The sequence below is a fragment of the Sinocyclocheilus anshuiensis genome, unplaced genomic scaffold (assembly GCF_001515605.1).
Source record: "Sinocyclocheilus anshuiensis isolate Anshui unplaced genomic scaffold, SAMN03320099.WGS_v1.1 scaffold562, whole genome shotgun sequence".
In the NCBI taxonomy this organism is placed as follows: domain Eukaryota; kingdom Metazoa; phylum Chordata; class Actinopteri; order Cypriniformes; family Cyprinidae; genus Sinocyclocheilus; species Sinocyclocheilus anshuiensis.
Window position 1 is genome coordinate 437,390 of NW_015544158.1, and position 18,573 is coordinate 455,962.

Genomic DNA, 18,573 nt, shown 5'->3' on the forward strand with positions numbered 1-18,573 from the left:
GCGGGAGTAGGGAACATTGTGTCTGAGAAGTCAGGTAGCAACCATCCGTGCTCGGTAATGAGAAGGGTATGCCGAACCACACATGGCCCAAACCTGTGATTAAGATTAATCTTTTCAGAATATTTTTAACCGGCCGCACAAGCGCACTGGGCTGACCTGACCTGGAGGCAGAGGGGGCTAGGATATGTTTTGTATTAAGTTGCAATTACAGGGTCATTTTGTTGTATCAATATGTCTGGGTATGCAGACATATGACTGTAACTGAATTAAGGTATTGTTATAATCAGGCAGAGGACTGGGAATTTTAGCTCATATAGGAAATCTTGTGTTGTATAGTACACGCCTCACCGCATGTTGCATCTACCAAGTACAGCAGTACTCTCAGCTAGTGAGAGTGATTATACAGTTATTCTCTATTGTCAATTAATTATCAGATTAATTATCTGAAATTGAAGTTTGACCGTTTTCTTTCTTTTTTTATATAACATTTTACAGTGAATTTAAGTAAGCTACATTCTGTGTAAAATAAATGTAATGGTTTATATAATATAATAATTATATTATATTATATTATATTATATTATATTATTAGCTATTTTATTATTGAGCGTAGAATCTTAATCTGTAGAATCTCTTTATTTTAACTGCTTTTTTTTGTTTGTTTGTTTTCTTTTCTTTTTTAGCATACTTTACAGTGTGTAAAAATACATGTCCAAAAGTAAAATACATGTGTAAAATACATGTCCAAAAGTCTTAGATTACTAGTGAAAATTCTTGTAATTTGCATTTTTCTAATTATATTATATGTTAGGTTATGTTATTTGCTATTTTGATTACTGATATAGAATCTTAAATATTTATTTCTTTTTTTTTCTTACATTTCATAAGCTATATTTATTTCCAGGTTTAAATAAGATTTTTTTAATCCAAATTGTTTGGTGTGGTCTCAGACTTTTTTACACAGTTGTATTGTTTTACAATAAATGAAAGTATTGTGTAAAATAAATATAATGGCTTTTATTTTGCATTTTGCATTTTTCGAGTTGTACAACTTATAATGTATATTATATTATATTATATTACATTATGCTATTTTGATTGGAATGTACAATCTTAAATATTTATTTCTCATTTGAACTCATTTGTGTTTGCGGAACGATATATGTTTAAAGCACACGTCCAGTTTTGTGTGAGTGAAGGAAATCCGCTTGGGAGTGGAGAGATTCGTCCTCGCGACCATGGATTGTCATTAAGATCACACTATAGAAACGGCCTAAAATTAGAAATTTACTAAAAACAAGCCTATGGCAAGACATCTGGTAGGGGGGGGCACCTGGGGTGGCCAGCCAAATTTCAGGGGGGGCCGGTGCCACCCCTGGCCACCACGTAGACACGCCCCTGCTTAAATCACCTCATCCGTTCTTCTCTGTGGGCTGAAGAACTAATTACAGCCGAGTTTAATGTGTTGCAGTGTACGCCCCCTGCAGCCATGACGCCTTCATGTGAATTGGCCATGATGCATGGAGATATACACAGAGAGCAGCTGTCATCTCCTGATCCCTCTCAACACAAACACATAAACACACCCGGTTAAATATTCTTTAGTGTAATCTGGCGCGTCAGTCAGTCTCTACCTTTACAAAGTTAACATGCATTTATGTCAGTCAGAGGGAGTCCCAGAAGCAGGCCTCCCCGTAGCCACCTCACTTTTAAAGTTCCAGCCGTGCCACACGTCACAGCCAGTATGAAGATACAAACAAGATGGCAAAGCGCATCAATCCGCCACTGACTCCCTCCACTTTGATCTAATTCCACTCTTTGCTTTCTGCTGCATGAAGCTGTCAGATTAAGGGCTGTTGTGGAGCCCGCTGTGGCTGTTGAGCCTGACAGCCTGTGTGATGGATTACAGACAAAACAAAAGGGTTATCACCTTCACCGCCAACATTTCTATCCTCTTTGAGAGATCGAGGGAGGAGAATGCATCTCTGTGCCTCTGTCAGATTGCATGGAGGGGAAAAGCATGCCGCGCTGAAACTCTTCCTCCCCTCCTACGGTTTTGGGTCCACGGTGCTTTAGGTCCTCTTGAGATGGCCCTGCTCCTCTAAACATCCACAGCTGCTCATGATGCATGTGCTGAGAGCTATGAGTGGCGATAGACACCTGGATTTCAGCTATGTGTGTATGTGAGAGTGAGAGCTGTACCAGGCCTTTAATGAGAAAAGAGTCACAACCTGTGACTCAGCAGTGGTCAGTAGTTCAGCTAATTTCCTGTATTGGTGATGAAGTGGTCTGGGAGAGAGAGTTTTGCACCGTGTGATGCTTTTAACATTACATTGTGAGGTGGAGAAATAATATCACTCAGAAGCTATATACAGTATATAGTCATTTAAAGCAGTCAGATAAATGCACCAATGGTAAGCATAAAATGTAAATCTTTTTAAAAATCATACCGACCCCCCAACCTTTTTAACCCTATTATATTTATACATTTACATATACATATACATACATACATACACATCTCAAACCTATATTTTATATATGTGTGTGTGTGTGTGTGTGTGTGTGTGTTTAAAAAATATAGGTTTGGGATAGGAATATAATTTGGAAATTGTACCAAAGTACATCTATATTTAAGTGTTTTATTTGGTGTCCCCTTAAAATAAGATGTTTCTGCCTAAACCTTGTGACTCTATCACGACTTCACTCCTCCAAAGCTGAAACAACTGTCTCCGATATAATCTGCTGACAGGATGTTGCATATTGCCATGTGTGAAAGGGCTAGAATCGAGCTGAGAATGATTTAGGTAAGGCAGTTCTGGTGGTCTGTCTCACTTTTATGAAAGCATTCATTAGTCTTGATAGAGGCTTTCTTCTCCTGTCCTCCTTCAGGTGAGACATCTTTTATTTAAAAAGAGCAGCGTTTGAAGAGCAACGAGAGGGGAGGAATTGTTATTCCATATTGTTGAGCCACTGACAGAGAGAGCACAGTGTTTTAAAGTACCAGTGCTGAATGATAATGACAGAGGGAGATAATGAAGGCATTTGATGTGACACATTCACCAGAGAGATTCAACAAAGGCAGTCAACTGCATTGACGAACCATATTACAGGTCAGTTTACCACATGCACGCTCATGTTCACTAAAACCAGACAGCTACATTTATGCAGAAAGCTGCACTTTCTAGTTATGGGAACCTTAAAATAGCATACTGATTTTATAGCTAGTCTCCAGTGAGCAGAAGAACAGAGAAAAAATATAGTATTTTTTATATATTTTATTATAATTTGGCTATGTTTAAAATGGAATACTAGTTTACTTCAACATTATATACTGTACGGTATAATGACTACACTTAAAATAGAGACATTACATCATATACAACAAAAAACTATAGTATGCTACGTTATTGTCACATGCCCTTATTGAGATTCAATGAATCATTTAGCAAAGTAGTGTCCCATTATTGTCTTGGTTTAAATATGATTACGCTACATCCAATTGTGCTTAATAATTTTTGACAGTCTGATCAAATAATAGGTCCTTCTTCACACTAGAAATGGAAGGTCCAGTCAAGAATATAGCATTTTGGTATATGGTATTCCATGCAAAGCATTCTGATTGTAAACTGTACAATTTGGCGTTTTCATCTGGACATTCAATTTGAATAAAGTGCAGTATAGACCATAATTAAGACCGTAACATAATTAATATGATAGTATCCTTCTGAAAATACTGTAAATTTAGCGTGCAAGAGAAAATGCATGAACAGACTTTCTCTAGAAACAACAGTGAAAAGCAACCCCCACTGGTGAAGTCGGCTGAGCAATTGAATGACAGATGTTGGGTAAAGCTGGGCTGTGCTCATTCTAAGTGATGGGGAGATCACAGTGAAACATGCCAGGTGTTGTCATTGCACATAACAAACACATAAAAACACGTTATCCACCACCAATGCCCCAATCCTATCTGACAGATGCATTGCTTATAATCTGTGCATTTATAAAAACACTCCCAATTACACTCTGCATATGCATATAAATTTGTGCTTGGGATGGAAGGTCTGGAATGTGTAGGTCTTGTCCAGTAAGTGCTGATATTGAGTAACTAAGTTACATAGATACATTTGGTCATAATTAGAATCAGTCTGAAGTATTTCCATGTTTGCAACACTCTCTGAAAAAATGCACACAAGTTGTCACTGGGGCAGTACCTTTTCTACCCATTTGTACCTTAATTACCCCTAAAGGGTGCATATTAGTTACCTTAAAGGTACATATAGTTGCCTAAAGTGTAACAGATATCTGCTGCCTTGCAAGCAGAGATATATCACTCAATGCAAATCAGTTTTTTCCCCTTTTATATATTATATGTTGTTATTCTTTCATATTTATTTATTGCCTTTGTGCATATAATTAATCATTATTACACAAACATCAGAACTACTGTTATGAATATTCATGATTGCGAACTCTTGAGCAGTTTGATAAACCAGTGGTGGTTTGTCAGAGGAGGCAAGGGGGACCACCTGAGCTTCCTCAAACATATATCTAAAATGAACATAGCAAAGCTGATAATATCAACTTTAATAATATCAAATTAACTTTGTTTTAGATTATTTACTCATTTATGTGCATAACTTGAATTCCATATGGTTCAAAATATGTATTTTTTATATGAAAGTAAGATTTTGTTACTAAAATGCAATGTCTTTTGCTTCCATCCAAAACATGGCAGAAAAAGGCACAAGCAAGGCCAGAAATGTTCTTATTATGGGGAGATACAGTACCAGCCTTCACAGATAAAGTCTAACAGTCAACTTGGGTCCTGTGTGCCTTGATAGCCAACCACATTATATGTCACTGAATTGCTGGCCAGTTGCTGGAGTTGTACAACAGTCAATCACTGTTTGGGGATACCATAGAAATGAATGAAAAGTGCCATAAACTTAATCCTACCTGTTGCAAAATTGTTTGACTTCTCAGGTAAAACAGCTTTTTAATTTGGTGTAAATGGCAAACCTGTTGTAGATTAGCTGATAGGCTGTTGATAGATTAAGTGATAAGCAGTTTCCTCATAAATGCAGTTTATTCTAAAACTAACTCTTGTATAATATTTAAATATTTTATTTTTGTAAGTATATATATATATATATATATATATGGTCTCAATTTTATATAAAGGCAGAGGAGTGATATCATGTCATAATCTTTGCTGTAAACAGAAGAATTTTGAAAACTATACTGGTTTCTTTTAGCAGCAGGTCTTGAAAGCTGTCCATGTTACAGTTTGTCCCGCTGTGATCATGAAACAGGAATAATTTCTCAACTTCCCTAAGCAGGGGTCTGTGTTCACCGAGGCCTCATTGAGCCACCTCTCCACCACTCTCTCTTCTTCTCCTTCTCGCCCCTTCCCCTCTTGGCTGGCTGTGAACTCCAGTTGATTAGCACTGACGGGCCCTGGCATCTCTCCTGGGAACCAGAGCAGTCTCATGACTGCCTTTAGATAGAATGATCTAATGGGGTCACACTCTAAGTCAAGAGTCTATTAATAAGAATCAATAAATATGCCATAAGAGATGCAGAAGATGACAGCAGACACCGGAGCATTGTAATGAAGGCAGGGATGGCACAGAGCTGTAGGGTCTTGGCAAGCTAACGAAGTGCCGAGAAATGTATTCCGCATCACAAGGGTGTGCGTGTGTCCCTGATGTGCACATGTTCCTTTGGCCACACGTCATAGAGCACATCCTGAGTTCCTGCACCACTCACATCTGAGCATGTGGCGTTCCTGTGTGTTGATCCGAACTTTATGCAGACTTTAAGGTCTCTACTGCATGTAGCCTATGTAGATGAGATACTTGTTAACTTAGTGTCCCTGATGACTATTTAGGTCAGGTTTTATAACATGTCATTAGCAGATTTATACTCACTGTTAATGTAATACATCCAATAAACTTGGAAGTTATAAAGCTGCACTTAAGAACCCATTAAGCAGCTTGATGAGCACAGTTTTCTTCCTGTGTTAATGTATTTCCTTTTGAAACAGGAAACATTGATATATTGAAGGGCTTGTCAATTATTTTAAAATAACCAATAGCTTGTAATTAAAATTATAGTCATGAATCATGATTTCTTGCTATTGCTAGTCACAGGCAGGTTGTATAGGAAGAGGGACATTCTTATTCTTAAGGTCATTTGACTGGACAACAATTTATTTATTTAATTAATTTTTTTTTTTTTTTTACCAGTATTGATAAGCCGATAATTACTTTCATGCTGTGGCTGATAATCGATAAATGGCAAATATTAAAATGCAATACTACTTTGTTAAAATAAATTAGGCACTAAAAACTAAAACTGAAATGCTACAATTAAATTCGGCCATCACAATATAATGTACAGTATGAAAAATTGATATTTTAAGATTAGCTATATATTACACTTAGCAATGTTATTAAATTATTATTGTTGTTAAAGATTAACATTATGTGAGTATTAGATGACAGCAAAGGTAATCTATCTGTAAAAAGAGGGAAAATGAGCATGCACAATTAAATATCCAATATCGACTGATACTGATCTCTGATATTGTATGATAACCATTATATTGTGCATCCCTATCAATGATGTGCATACGCCTGTAAGAGCAGGAGACATCAGCATTTGTGGTCTGTTTTCCATCTAGCTAAAACACTATAGTATGGCACTCACAATGACAAGGTCATGGGTTTGATTGCCAGGAACATGAACTGATAAAATGTATCTTAAATGCAACGTAAGTCGCTTTGGATGAAAGCATCTGCCAAATGCGTAAATGTAGATGACCTCAAAGGTAGCCGATGTGGATTAAAAGTCATAAAATGGGGTCTTTAAATAGACTTAGGCTACATGATCTGTGATTTAAGTGGATGTCATTGTTCCCTGGTGAAAACAAAAAAGAATGAGTCTTGAAGATCATTGAATAAATGGGATGTATCATGTAGGAAATATTTCAAGCTTGGACTGTAAGTGCTAGTCAAGAGATGATGCTAATATAATGAAGACATCCTCTCGGACAGACTGTTGTGTAATACTTCGCTGGTTACAGAGGGTGTCTCTTAATTTGGGGTTTCAGTGGGACAGTGAAATAAATCAGGCCCAGCTGATGTGTGTTTTCCCCACGCCCCAGGGAGTCTGGGTAATTGAGCATGTTCACTGCAGCAATATAAAGGCCTTTTAACAGGGTGATAAAACTATGGGTGCTGCTATATTCTGAGCTTGGTGGGAAGTGTGAGCCTAGTCAAACTGAGCTCTTAAAATATGCATCCAACAATTGTATTAGAGGTTCTGTTACTGATAAAAAAAAATAGGGTCATACAATGAAAACAATTCAAGACATTCCTGTAAATGGAGGAAAGTGCTGGGAGCGACTGTGGGAGTGTGGGGTGTCTATATGTGTGTGTGAAAGAGAAAGAGAGTGAGTGTGGACCACAGGCATGCATGCCATGTTGAGTCAGTTGAGTTACCATACATTGGGAATTCGGCTAGCCGGAGCATGCTCTGATGTGAAGCATATGATATTACTTAGGTAGGCATGAAAGCAATCTTTTTTATATCAGACACTTTGCTGAATGGAATGTCAGGGTCAGTAGAGGTGAGGGCCAGCCTAATGGTAGAACAAAAAAACCCGATAAAATATTAATAGTCCCTGCCCATTTCTTATAATGGCCAGATTAAAGCACGTGGACAATTATTACAACTCAAATGTGTGTATAATTACACATATATTATTATATTAGATAAACAGTTACAGTACACTAACCCTGTAAATGCTGGTCTGTGTAAAGATTTGCTTTTCCTTTTGCAATGATTGACATGATTTGCAAACAGGGTTGTGCTGCATTTAGAATTGAATTGAGAATGCATTCGACATTCCAGTTTTAAAAACTTGAATTTGATTTGAGGTAGCAAACAGGATGCAGAATTAGTTAAACTAATTTAAACTAATTAAACTAAATTTAATGAAAGTTCAAATGAATCAAATTCATGTATTGAACCTTGGATGATGGCTTGGCAAAACCTTGTTTGAAAGTTCTGAAAAAAGTTTTAAAAGGCCAGACGTTTGAAGCTTGATGGATGGATGGCACCTACAGAAATTTGTATTTAGCTTATGTGTTTCATTATATTCAACAAATTAATTTATGTGGACCAGGGTGGATCAATTACAGAACTCATTCCAATCATCATTTCAGTTAAAATTCCTATTCAACTTCCTGTAGGATGTGGCAGATTCAATCCAAATTCCAACATATGAATTGAAAGGGAGCCAATTCTTTAATTCCGAATTTTGCGTAGCCCTGTGAGCACAGGCAGCTTAATGTAGAACTTCTGACTCATTTGAAGTGCAAAACATCTTAAAGGCTGACAGATGGGAAATTCGGCTTTGTGTATAATGGCCCACATGTCTGTCATAACAACAGTGGGAAAAACAACACAACAAACAATGCAGGGAAACCATGAAACAGCTACATTCACATAACAGCCATGTTAATTAACAGGCCTATCATAGGTGCTGGATAAATAGGAACAGGTTTGTATTGGGCAATGGGTAGCTATAATGTGTACATGTAATTGTGGAGCTTCAGTGCAATGTGTGCAAAAGATATGCCCTCTCCGTAGCTCTATTGCTCTGTTCTGCTGCGCGCACTTGTACCCGTGTTCTGATGTGATGAAAATTCATGATGCGTGCATGTTAACTACATTACAGAGTCTCCCGAGTTCCTTGACATGAATAAAAAAAGGCCTCATCTTGATGCCTAATTATTTTTGGACCTGACAGCCTTGTAGCGGCCAACGCGTTGTAGGTCACAATGGTTTCATTGGTTTCCTGAAAAGATGCGCAGCGGTAAGCAAACCCATAATTGCCACGCATAATGAGGACATTCCTGGTACACGATGGCCTATAGAACCTCTAGTGTACTCATGCCTCTGTGTTTTTCTAAATTTCAAACATTTCTGTGTTGCTTTGAGATGATCAAGCCCCAACTGTTGTTTGTTGGATGTATCAAAGGGCCATAAAGCCAGAGTTTATATATAGGGAGTTACCAAAAAACAATCCTATCAGTCTTGATTATCTCTCTCCGTGCAACTGCTCTCTTAGGTTTACGATAATGACGTATACAAATATTCTTTACCACAGAATCTTCTGAATATAAGCACACGCTATAAACCGATCTGGCAGAGCACAGACTCATGATGAAAATAGCTTATACTGGTGAATGTGGTGGTTTTAATTTGGAATGGTTTTTTTACAGAGGCAGAATGCAAAGTGAAGTCTATGACGGACGCCTGTGGGCATTCAATCACAGAGGATGAGGTTTCCCAGCACAGCCAGCTCAGCAAGGCCCATGTCAGTCACATGGCTAATGACCGTTTCAGTGACGGCTTCCTATCAACGTAATAAGAAGCACCTGTTAGCGGGGGAGCCCAAACTTGGAGAAGGGTGTAATCAACCCCGGGGGACTGATTGAATCCTTCCTTCTGACGGTGGAGACGCGCTTCAGCGCAATGCCGTCTCCACCCAGGGCCACTGGAAAAGGATCTTCCCGGATTACTCAATGATGGGCACACCGGATGAGCCTTATTGGTTTGCGATTGTTCCACATTAACCCTCTGATTGTTCAAGAAGACATTATTATAGGCTTCCTGAGAGAAAAATTGCAGTCCTAATCATCTCTCTTTCAGCATGACGACTGTAAACGTGATGCAAGGGAAGCCCGCGGAAGTCTCTGCGGATGGCTCCTGGTCGATTAAGGCCATTGTGTAATTTCATGTCTTCCTAAGCACAATGAGCAACGAGATTAAGTTCAATTTGGACCTGCGCTTGGTTTTCCCCACCTCCGTCAAGGCCCGAGCCCCCGCCATGTCAGCCTGGGTCCACTGGGAAATCAGTGATCTCCAGACAGGTCACCGCTGGCCCATGTATATATTCATGGGCTTAATCTCGCATCATTTCTATGGCATGGGGAAAAGAAATGCATTCAGTTTACACTCTCTCCATTTGCCTCATACAGTACACACAGGGGAGGCATCCATATGTGTGTCTAACATGCTAAGGATTCATTCGGTTAGCGCAAAACGTTTTGGGAGGCAGAATCCAGTTTGTGAAATTCAGCCTGTATGCTTTAACTCAGAGCGGAGCTTCAGTGGGAGACTGCTGGTTGGAGTGGAAGGCTTCAAGTTGTCTCCGGCAGATGCTGAGTGTGTAATCTTAAACAGATTAATTATTAAAACATGCTTGACAGATGAAAAGTGGGACCTCAGGCTAAAGACAGAATGTTTATTCTTCTGCCATATACTGTAGTCATTTGGCTCCCGCTCACAAGTTATTGGGCACCTTGTTGAGGATTTGAGGGCTTGGTGTCATATGTGCGACGCACAAACCGTTTGGGGCTGTCCAGACCGGCAAAGCTCTGATGGAAAATATGAGGCCCTTTATAGACCTGATTTACTGATTCAAAGGTCTGTCTGTGGGTATTGTGTCTTGACATGGTGACAGGATACTAGAGTCCTCTCAGGAGCAACATATAGATTGTTTAAATTATTTGCACTATAAATCTGTTAATGATTAACATTTATGTTTTTAGTAGATGTTTTTATGTGACTTAAATAACATTTTGTAAATGCATTTTATCTCTTATATTTACTTTCATTTCATTTGCATTTTTTCATCTCAATTTTATCACACAGGGAATCCGTGACCTTAGCATTGCTAGCGTAATGCACTATTGTTTGGAGGGGTAGATATTTTGAAGAATACTAACAGATACTAACAGAAGACATTTTGAAGAATGATGAAGAGCAGTTTTTGTCCATGGATGGATGGATAGATATATAGATCGAGATATTTTTCAAAATATCCTCTTTTGTTTTCCAGAGACGAAAAAATCATACGGATTTTGAAAGACATGAAGGTGAGTAAAAGATTAGAACTTTTTTTTTTTTGATGAACTATCCCTTTAAGATGGTACAGTGTAGTTTTTGAATTAAATATTTTTTGTTGCTGTTGATCTACCCCATTACTGCAGGAAAATAAGCAGGAACCAGAGGGAAAACATCCTCTTTTGTTGGTCTTCATGATAAATTTTGCATGCATATTAACCAGCAGGGACGGCTGCCAACGTCCTAAACAGTGGTGATTGCAATTTTTGTTTTATAGAAAACAAGGGGAGATGTGTTGCAAGTGGCTCTCTCTGTTGTGATTCAAGGCCAAACTGAGCTGCATCTGGCAGTGGGTCTGAATGCCACCTGCTCCAACAAGTCCCTGAGCCTTTCCTCCAAAACATGTGACCATGCAAATTGGGAACAAATTATTCTGTCTGAGAACGGAGTGTTTGCTGCAGCAAAAACGATCAAGAAAGGGCCCTTCTCCCATTAGACAGCGAAGACATGTGGTGGCAGCCACCGGTTACCTGGCCTCCCTGTTGACAGGGCTATTGCTGATGGCCCCCAGCCCCCCTGGACCCTAGGGAATGGGCCTCAGATGCAGATGATCACTATTAGGAGCTGGACAGCCCTCCCCTCAGAGCGATTAGCATTCCCCTGGCGTGACCTACAGGTGTAGCCCAGATTAAGTGAATAAATTCATCGCCCTGAGGATCACTGGGCCTGACCCCTGCTGCTGGCGCCTGAATTAGAATGTGTTTGGAGCTCGCGGGCACCGTGATGATTGCAAGCTAAACATGGACGGCGGCAAAAGAGGGGGAAGGAATGATGTTGATGGCTAGGGTTTATTTGCAAAACAAACTAACGGTTTCATTAGATTTCTCAAACATCCAAGTAAGAATTGACTATGTCTTTTATTTTGCTGGTGTGTTTGAGTCTTTGTAGGGAAGGGGGGGTTTCGAGTAATTTAGGCTCATGTTTTGTTTCCTGTAATTTAATCTGAAACTAGCTTGTTTTTCTTTCCCCATCGGACTTGCCTGTTCTATTGACATTTTTCCTGTTATTTGTATACTGCAAAGTGGTCCATTTTTCCCCCATCAAAACCGTTTTTCTCAGTATGTGTCAGGATGTCTTTTGAATTTACCTTCAGCTCCTGACAGACTTTAGAACGGGGCGCGTGTACACAGATGAGGGGAAGATTTCTTTGTGCCCTGAGCATTTTCGTGAAGGTAGAGCCTGGCTCAAAGGCTGTCAACACAAACACTGCTGGTTTGTGTAGTGGTATAAACTTAAGTAGTCATATGTATGTGTTGTTTTATTATTATTATTAGTTATCATTTATTAAATAGGACGGTGTTTACTTTAAATTATTATTCCTTTTTTTGCATAAAGTACTGTGTAATGATGCCAATTTGAACATCACCTAGACCTGTATATGCTGGCGGGTGACGCTAGGGGGCGACAGTGAGCCGCAGGGCAGGGAGCGTCATTTATATATGAAGAAGTCACACTGCCGGTCACTGAAACACGATTCAATGATAGCTAATATGTTGCACTGTTTATGTGTTTTACAGGTAAGATGAGTGATGGGGCATCACAGGTTGTGTTTATAAAATGTTTATATGTGAGTTCTATGTGTTTGATGGTGTTTAAAACCGATAAAATTAACCGCATCGGCGCAACCGCGGCTGGTGTGCGGCCGACAGTCACGCTGGCGGGGGCCGCGCGAGGGATTGCGCAACCGAGGCGGAGATGCGGCCCACTCGGCTGCGCTGTCGAAGGCCGCTCAAGGCATTGCGACATGATAGAATGTTGGAAGTCGTCAGAGATTATAATTTGTATATTATATATATTTGCATTTGTGTTCTGTAATAACTACTAAAGGACTGATAAAGAGAGGTTACAACAGAGTATGTAGAGGGTTATATAGCCTACTTAAAGATACATAAAGTGCTTATACACAGTTTGTGTATGTCTATTGAGAATTATTGTTTGTTTAATGTCATGGAAATGTTAATGAGTTACAGACATAAGAGGAATGTATTGTGCTTAATTTCTTTTGATGTAGTGTATATCAGAAGATTGTGCAACGTGAGTTTATTGTACGAGAGCGTCATTTACATATGAAGAAGTCACACTGCCAGTCACTGAAACACGATTCAATGATAGCTAATTTGTTGCACTGTTTATGTGCTTTACAGAGTGTTTCAGCAATAAAACAATATATGTGCCACCAGAAAACTCCGCCTCTTCTGTGTGTGCAACATTTGCTCTCAGTTGCACTCCCTGTAAAGGTTGAGCAGTTGAAACACACATGGATTAACACCATGCGCATTATGTACTTTTTCATCTCAGTGTTGGTCTTATTGAAAGAAAAATAACTAAGGAAAAGAAACCATCACCGTGTTCCCAAAACAGGACTGATGTAGGGTTATCACAATACAACATTTCATGATTTCAATAACACAGCAAATAACTAATGCTAACAATAAAGGCATTTATATATGTGTTTGCGTGTGTGTGTGTGTACATATAAACGTACAGGGGGTAAGGGGAAGAATTTAATACTTTTATTCTGCAAGGATGCTTTAAAATGGATCAAAAGTAACAGTAAATACTTTTACATTGTTACAGAACAAATTTCAAATAAATGCTGTTCTTTTGAACTTTTTATTCATCAAAGAATCCTGTAGAAAATGATCACTGTTTCCACAAAAATAATAAACATTCAAAACATAATAATAAGAAATGTTTCTTGAGCATCAAATCAGCGTATTAGAATGATTCCTAAAGAATCATTTGACACTGAAGACTGGAGTAATGGCTCCAATAAACTATATTTATAATATTTCACAATATTACTGTTTTTACTGTATTTTTCATCAGCTAAAATATAAGAGACTTCTTTCAAAACATTAAACTATCTTACTGACCTCAAGCTTTTGATCCACATTTCTCACAAAATATACTAATTTTCTCTTGCTCTCAAATATTAGACAATCCACATTTTGACTCTCAACATGCAATGTTGCCTTAATAGAGACCAGAACTGACCTTAACTATTTACAGAAGACTTGGCCTGAATTTTCATAGCAATTTGCCAGGGCATACTTTTATTTCTGCAGTCTGTTGAATGCTGTCACTCAATTACAGTACCCCTGTATTCATTACACCAATAATGAACCCCTTTATATAACCTTTTTCCTGCAGTGATTCATCCTCTTACATGGACAAAGTGATTGTTAGTGGAAAAAATGTGTTAGGAACCCATTTATCCCAAGTCCAGAATTGCTGTAGGGGTTGGTTGATGGAACCGAACATGGAGAGTTATATTTAACACAGCAGATATGACTGTGAGTATGCTGGCATACAGACGAAAGAAGAGATGAATGATACTTTTTTTAACCAGTTTGCACTTATTTATAATGGCAGAACTGAATCTTCCTACTCTTTTGCCTTTGCATCTCGAAGACATCAAACCACTAACCATCTCTGGCACCCCATAGACAGTCTGTGTTTGCGGTCGTTGTTTTTAACTTGTGAGTTGATATCTAGATGTGAGTGTGCTCTATGCTGAGCAGATGCAATGAAGGGAGAGATCTTTCAAACCGCAGCTATGCTCTTGTTGCGTTGCATCATGTAACTGCATATTTTGGCGGAGGCTCTTGGTGAGAGCAGCTATAAACGAGGGTTAACTGCTGAGTTCAGCCCATCTCCTCTGCACTTTCTCTGGACACCACATGGTGACCACAATTTCAAACTGTGTTGTGTAGTCTATGAAAGGAAGTGGGTTTAATGTTTAGGTTATATTTTGTTCTGGGTTTTTTTCCTGAACTGTCATATTTTATAATTCAAAAGCCAGAGAGGTGCCCTTGGCCTGCAGGGTTTCAATTCGTGAGTTGAAATTTGAATTGAATTGGCTCAGCCCAACAGGAAGTTGAAAAAGTTGACTGGAAGAGTCCTTCTGTTTAATTCATCTTAATTGTTCTGTACATTCATTCCATACATACATTTTTAAATTCCAATTCTGCATGTCGTTTGCTACCTCAGTTTAAATTCAATTCAAATTCAGGAACTGGCATTCTCAATTCAATTCTAAATGGTGCACAACCCCAATGGCTTGAAATAATCATGCATATTCTTTTAAAAAAGGTTTTCTAATCATAAATTACTAAGCTTCCCATTCAAAGCCAGAATCTTATGTTTAGCTAGAGTCAGACAATTCTTTTTACGTACTTTCATTATTAATTATATTGAGCTTGAGAAGTTAGATATTTAAATTCTCATTTAACCCATATCATTCTATATTAGCCTGTATTAAAGCACCCTCTTATTCCCTGTTGGTTTTGGGGCTCCAAACAGTAAACTTTGGGCCATAGACTCGTCTGGTCCACCTCTTCATATGCAGTATTAATTAACTAATGATATAGTGGCGTGCTGGAGATTATGTCACCAGAGGTGCATTAATTTCAATAGAAGGGGGTGGATTAGAGCAGGTCTTGCCTGAATGCAGAGAAACCGTTTGAGAGCTCAACTGGCCAAAAACGAACATAAGGTCCATTTGCATAAAGGTCAGACCATTTGTGTGTAGGTTTCCCATCCAGATCTCATCAACCATCTCCACCAAGTTTCATGTACAACTCAAATACACTACAAGAATAAACTGATGGAAGATGAGATATTAAAAAAGATAGAGCCTGATCGTGAGATATATTCCAGACCCTTTATCTGTCTATCTCTTCAGCTCTTGTTGTTATCAAATGATACAGTTGCTCAAGCACAGCGTTTGAATCCTAAGGACCTTAGGGAGTGGATTTGTCTCTCGCAAACCCCCTTCTAACGGGGATTAAGGGGATTAGACACCAGAAAATGACCAAGCGCAAACTCCCTGAGCAGCCTAGGCCTTCCCAGCACCCCTGTCCAGGGATGGACCTGAGGCTGGTTTACAAAGTTGCTCTCAAAGGCCCTTCTTACCATGACAAAGGGCCCAACCATTCACGATCCGCCAGAATGGCAGACAATGAACTTGCTGCGGTCCACCCAGCTCATTTTCATATGAACAAATGGCATTACACTTGGCAATGACATTGTTCTAAATACGAACATGGCGCTCCTCTTTCTTCGTGGAGCTCAAGGTGTCATATTAATTATTTAAATCTGCAGAAAATTTCCAGCTCTATTCCTCCAAGGCCTTACCCAGTGCCAGAAGGTCTGGAATCTGCATTAGTTTTGTTAATTAGAGCTGAAACAAGGCTTTGATCTCAATGAAAATCAGAAAAAAGTAAAGTTTCCAGAATGAATAATTTTCTTTCTAACCTATTTTTCTGCAACGATTCTTTTTCCCAGTCTCACGCATGTTTATTCCTGCTGTGTCAAAGTTTGATTTAACTGCAGATAATGGTAGACGTAAGGTCAAGGGTTTGCAGTTAACCAGCTTTATAAGGTCAACTATGCATGCAATCACAATACTATTTGCACTGATTCTGCAAATTGACAACAATAACTGTAAATATGTATAAAATACTTTTTTACAGTAAAAAATCATTTCAATTTATTTTTAATTAATAGTCTTTTTTTTTAATGCACACTTGAATCTTCCGTTTTCTCAACACAACATACTTTGTTGACTCTCCCTCAGCGAGGGTCAGTTTAATCAACGTGCTTACCGAAATAAGTGTTTGTCCACTCAGACAGCGTGGCCAATTTGGTCCCGCTTTATCTGCAGCTTAGATGGAGATCAAACTCCCTCATCTCCCGGTTTCCCCCTTCTGTCTTTCAAATCTCTCTGTTTATGTATACCCCCTCCCTCAGCAGCCCACGTAAAGATTTAACGTTGGAAAGTGAAATAATTACACTGGAGCGCAGCTAGCCCATGGCACCGGGGCTTGATGTTGACCCTCCGAGCCCCGGAGTCAGCCCTCTCCCAAAGCTCACGCAAACAGGCATCAATGAATACAAAGGATTGAGGGGATTAGCCCATAAGACATTTGGTAGGCATTGTTCTCTAGCCGTAAATGAGTTTCGCCAGTCGCATGCGGCACGGGCCAAAGTCGGGACATCTCTGTGAGGAATTCTTATAATTAACCCTCTCTCTCTTTCTCTCAGAGAGAAAAAAAAAAAGCTTTGGCCTCTGAATCCTGAATCTTGGACATTAGCAATTGAATAGAGAGCTTTCATACTGTATATCATTTTAATCTTTCATGTTTAATGTTTACAGATGGCTTATTATCAGCAGAGATGAGGAGAAAGAGAGACAAATGGTCTTGTCTTTTTTAGGTAGAGATCAGCAGGAAAATGGCATTCATATAGGCTGAGCATTGGATAATTTTATATGTGGCTGTTCTGAGCTGCATCCAGCTTCTGCCTATAAATCATAAAACTATTAATAACAGACAGATGCAGGTCCAAAGAAATGATGTGCCGTTTGATGGGGAACAAGACATATGGGTTAGAAATGGAAGATATATTATCGCCACATAATGTCATATATCTCATCCCAGTTTTGTGAAATATTATGTAAAAATGGCTTTACTTTTTCCCAGCATAATCCATGTATATGAATGTGGAATATGACCATTTGTGCTGCACACTGGACAACGTTTAATTTAACATGAAGATGAAAATATACTAAAAATGAACTTGCAGAATAAATGTATGCGTTTATATTTTAAAATTAAATTTTTCTTGTAAGTCATTTTTATTTATATAGATAAGGCCATCCATAATTTACCATTTTAGTATATTCAGAAGCATTTTATTGAATCAATTTATTGCAAGATACACTGGTGGATTCTATGAGCTCTGGATCACTTGGCCAGGTTTAATAATTGAATTTTTCTAAGATCTGGTAATGACATACTTTGGCAGACGTGTAATGGTGTGATGGTATTCAGGGTGGTGTGTCTAGGGGGGTGGGGGTCTCTCCTCTGTTTATTTCATCTCTGTGCACTTTGCATTTGGCTGTCCCATTCGCCACCTCTCTGTCGGCCCTCCAAAAGGAAACAATAAGGTTTAATCTCCTCCACTGACAATGATGCATGGCGGGATGAAAAACACTTTTCAGGTGTTGTCATTAAAAAGCCATTTCTCCATAGCCCTGGTGAAAGAAACCCAAAGAAAGGCCCCAAACTGTAATGCTTTAATACCCCTCAAGCTTTTCATTGGCATCTGCAGAGAACAAGCTGTCGGGATTGTCTTCTCTTTTTCAATTACCTGATCTTTTCAACTTTCTTCGAAATGAAAAATGCACCCACGGTGGAGCTGTGGTGCAGAATCCCCGTCCCTGTTTCCAACTGTTCTCATTCTGTGTGTGTGTGTGTGTGTGTGTGTGTGTGTATGTGTGTGGTGTGTATAAGTTTCATTTTATCAAATTCTTATTGTTTATGAGCTGTTTAGCTAGTGGTTTTGAGCTGCTATAACAGGTTTGTGTTAATTCCATCCTGAAGCAGATTCGTTTTGAAAATAAACTTGTTTGCAGAGTCCAAAATTTACACCCGTCAAGCAGCAAATGCAAGTAAAATTGGGTTTGCAAGAGGCCAGTAACTTTATTAGGAACCACAACATTATAGGGGAGGCCATGGGTGGTTGTAACATGGGGTACAGTAAATTGTAACACAATTTGACCACTTAGTAATAAGATAATCCATA